This window comes from Setaria viridis, chromosome 9 (genome assembly GCF_005286985.2).
Source record: "Setaria viridis chromosome 9, Setaria_viridis_v4.0, whole genome shotgun sequence".
NCBI classification, from domain to species: domain Eukaryota; kingdom Viridiplantae; phylum Streptophyta; class Magnoliopsida; order Poales; family Poaceae; genus Setaria; species Setaria viridis.
In genome coordinates this window covers 21,612,591-21,617,317 of record NC_048271.2, presented here as the reverse complement: position 1 = coordinate 21,617,317, position 4,727 = coordinate 21,612,591, and positions in this window count along the sequence as shown.

The window sequence follows — 4,727 nt, the reverse complement described above, 5'->3', positions numbered from 1 at the left end:
CTCGTTTTCAAGTTTTTAATCCATGTCTCACTTATCGATCTTTGGTTCCAGATGGCTGCTCCTGGGCATGTGGTTTTCGGCACGGATGGCACCTCCCACTCCACATGCCTACACTTTGAGGGCTTTCCCGCTATCATGTGGGATACCTTGAGGTGGTTTGGGTACTAGTCGCCGCCCATTTATGCGGGACATGAGTACCAGGAGCACGGGGTTCAAAGGTGCAGCGTATGCGTGATTGTACCCCCACCCCTGGAGCAGCCACAGTGGCCACCAATCAAGATTTTGGCCTATGGACATACACTTGAGGACACATGGGAGTCTGCTGCCCTGCAAGCACTAACTCAGTTCTGCAGGCTACACCCTTTTGAGATTTTCTTGGATCCGATTGGCTTGTTCCCCGCTAGGGACAAGCAGGATGTGGATTGGATTGACAGGATGAATAACTTGGAGGTGTTGGCTGCCATAAACCCGCAGTGCACGATCTTCACCTCAGCCCGGTGCATGAATGCGCTATTCTGACTGGTCAAGCTACAGGGTAGAGCTATGGCTACCTTGGCTAGGTTGGCTATGGATACCCAGGAGACTCTTACCACCACCAAGAGAGACCTGGTGGACCAGTCGCTTGAGCTCATTCAGAGGGGCATACGGATTTCTGACATGGAGACACGGATCATCAAGCTGAAGGGGGAGGTAGCAGATATGGAGCATGACATGCAGGTACTCGCAGAGCAGAAGTTGGATGTTGAGATGGAGTTAGTTGTTGCCAACGCGCACTTGGACGAGCACCATGCCGAGTTAAATGCGATCCACGCGCTTGAGCAGCAGGGGGAGAATGAGCTGATGGAGGAGGAGGAGGAGGAAGAAGACCCCAAGGAGATCGAGGATGTCTCAAGTATGGACTTTGACGGCGTTCAGTCTCAGCCCCAAGTTGGTGACGCTCCTTCTCCGACGCACAGCGCTGCCTCCGTGGGCAACCTAGATGACTTTTAGATGTTTGTTGTTTTGAGTCGGTCTTTTTGTTTACTCCTCGGCAACCTATATTTTGGATGGTGATGTAATAGGTTAGCCTCGAGTTGAGTACCCCTCTAGTATCGAAGAAACTTGTCGCAAGCCCGGACTTGCTTTGTCATGAAGTAATTGCAATGTTCGAAATCTTGGTAGATTTCAGTCACTGTTTTGATCTCACTTTTACTTCCACTTCTGTCCACTTTTAAGATGAGTTTTGAATACCAAAATTGTGTGAAAATTTGTGTTCTAATTGCTCGTAAAATTTCAACTCCTTTGGATCTGCTAAACTCACATTAGAACCAAATTTCCACCACCCAGCTTGCTGAAAAACAGCCTGCATAGCAATGCGCTAACCTCATTTTTTGACCACGGTACTTTTCAGTTCGGTTAGCAAGCATGAAACAAAAGTCACTGAGTTCGGAGTGATCTAACCGCTGACCAAGGATGGGAAGAAGAGATATGCACCTATTCAATAAAAGATGAGAAACCATGTGCATAACAAAGAAGAGATATGCACCTACTTAATAAAGGATCTTATTGTTGTCTTTCTCACTATTGATAAGATGGATGCTTATGATTCAGCACATAATTTTTACTTGTGATTAAGCAAGCTTTCGGATTATGTGACTAATGGGAAAGTACACTCTTGCAGATGGTGCGCAGCAATCGTTCAGGATCGCTCCCAATTGGTGGCAGGGATAACCAAGCACCACCTCCACCACCGCCCCTTCCGCCATCGCTCACAGACGTTATGGCTGCACAAACTGAGCTCTTACGACACCTAGTCCAAGGGCAACAGCAGCAAAAGCAGTAACCCCGGGGAGGATGAGGTCCCCCGCAGCCCAAGGTTGCTCGTTATGAGGATTTCTTGGGCACACAACCCCCGACCATCCACAAGTCGGAGGACCCGCTAGACGCAGATGCTTGGATTCACACGATTGAGTCCAAATTTGAGATCCTCACCACTCCATGCCCGGATCTGAACAAGGCTCGGTTCGCAGCCCAGCAGCTGTGTGGTTCTGCCCGACTCTGGTGGGACCACTACCATGCCATGCTGTCGGCTGACCACGTCGTCAGCTGGGACAATTTCAAGACCGCTTTCAGGGGCCACCATATCCCTAAGGGCCTACTAGAGCATAAGCTCAATGAGTTCCTGGCTCTTACCCAGGGAAGCCATGACATCTTGCATTACGCGCAGGCCTTCAACGACCTGTGTCGCTACGCCGGCTATCACGTGGATTCGGATGAAAAGAAGAGAGATCGGTTCCGCAGAGGCTTGAGCCTTGAGCTGAAGGAAAGGCTGAACCCCATCAAAGTGGACTCCTACAACGAGCTGGTAAACCTGACGATTTCTTAGGAAGGTTGTATGAAGGCCCTCAAGGCCGACATGAAGCGGAAGGCACCAATGCTATCACCTTGGCCGCCTGCTCGGAAGTTCAGGATGGTTCCCCCTTCAGCACCTCACAGGCCAATGCAGCCTGAGAGATGGGTTGCTCGCTCTCCACCGTCGACAGCACCTCGTTTCCCCGGTTTCTAGCCACAGGCACCTCGGCACAACCTTCCACCGCCGCCACGCCCTGCAAATGGTAACCGCTGCTTCACCTGTGGCAACATGGGATATTTTGCCAAGGACTGCCCCAAAAACAAGAATCAACGCCCTGGTCAGAGTAATGCCATGGCCAACAAGGGGAAGAAGCCCAAGGTGCAGATTTGACAAGGGAGGTTGAACTTCACCAATCTGGCAGAACTCCTGGAAGGTGCGCCAGTAATGACGGGTACATTCCTTGTTCATAATCAACCTGTCCTTATTTTGTTTGATTCGGGAGCATCTCATAGTTTCATTGGGACTAAAACTAGTGATAGATGTGGGTTGAGTGTTTGTCACACAAAAGGGTCGTATATGATTTCGACCCCAGGTGGAAAAATAGCCTCCGACTGAATAAACCACTTTGTACCTATCAAGTTAGGAAAAATTCTTTTTAAGGAAAACCTCATCGTTCTTGATCTAGAGGGGATAGATATCATCTTGGGTATGGACTGGATGACCGGACACCAAGTGATGCTAGATATCTCTGCCCGAACTGTCCACATAAACTCACCCCTACACGGAAGCTCTACCTTACACTTGCCCCACCAAGAGTGCGTAAATTCTTGTACCTATCCAGTGATGGAAATCCGGTTGGAAGATATCCCTATTGTCTGCAAGTATCCCGATGTATTTCCGGATGACCTGCTAGGCATGCCACTAGACCGGGATATTGAGTTTGCTATTGAGTTACAGCCAGGCACGGCACCGATATTGAAAAGGCCATATCGAATGCAACGCGCAGAGCTGGTAGAATTGAAGACCCAGTTGCATGAACTATTGGAGAAGGGCTTCATTCGCCCAAGTACATCACCATGGGGCTGTCCAGCATTGTTTGTGAAAAAGAAGGATGAGAGTCTACGCATGTGTGTGGACTACCGACCTCTCAATGCGGTCACTATAAAAAATAAGTACCCTCTTCCCCGCATTGATGTGTTGTTTGATCAATTAGCCGGAGCCAGAGTATTCCCGAAGATAGATCTTTGCTCTGGTTATCATCAGATCAAGACCCCACCGTGTCCTGAAACGGCTTTCTCTACACGATATGGACTCTATGAGTACCTAGTTATGTCTTTTGGGCTCACTAATGCACCTCCTTATTTCATTTATCTCATGAATTCAGTGTTCATGCCCGAGATGGACAAATTATGTCGTGGTATTCATTGATGATATCCAGGTATACTCGAAGAGCGACGAGGAACATGCCGAGCATCTTCACATAGTTCTTCAGCGCCTAAGGGATCATCAGTTGTATACCAAGTTCTCTAAGTGTGAGTTCTGGTTGGAGAGTGTTAAATTTTTAGGACACACTATCTCTCGAGATGGCATTGCAGTCGACCCCAGCAAAGTACAAGAGGTCATGGATTGGAAGCCACCCACCTCAGTTCATCAGATTCAAAGCTTTCTTGGTCTAGCAGGCTAGTATCGGTGATTCATTCTGGATTTCTCAAAGATAGCTAAGCCTATGACTGAGTTATTAAAGAAAGGAGTCAAATTCAAATCGAGTGACAAATGTGAAGTAGCTTTCCACACCTTGAGAAGACTTTTGACTTCCACCCCGATCCTAGCTCAACCTGACACTACTAAGCTGTTCAACGTTTATTGTGACGCCTCCGGCACTGGACTTGGATGTGTTCTTATGCAAGACAACCAAGTCATTGCCTATGCCTCACGAGCGTTACGGCCACATGAGCTGAACTACCCTACACATGATCTTGAATTGGCAACCGTAATCCACGCTCTAAAGATGTGGAGACACTACCTTATGGGCACTCACTACAATATCTACACCAATCACAAGAGTTTCAAATACATCTTTATTCAAGTAGATCTTAATATGCGGCAAAGAAGGTGGTTGGAATTAATCAAGGACTATGATTTAGAAGTGCATTATCACCCCGGCAAAGCCAATGTAGTTGTAGATGCTCTCAGTCGCAAGGCCCATTGTAATTGTTTGTTGGCAACCAACTTCGCAGAGACCTTATGTCATGAGATGGGAAAGCTCGGTTTGGAAATTATTCCTCATGGCACATTAGGTCATATTTCCATTGAATCTACCTTAGAGGACCAAATTGGACTGGCACAATTAGGAGATAAGGAAATAAAGCTCATTAATAAGAAGATTGCACAGACA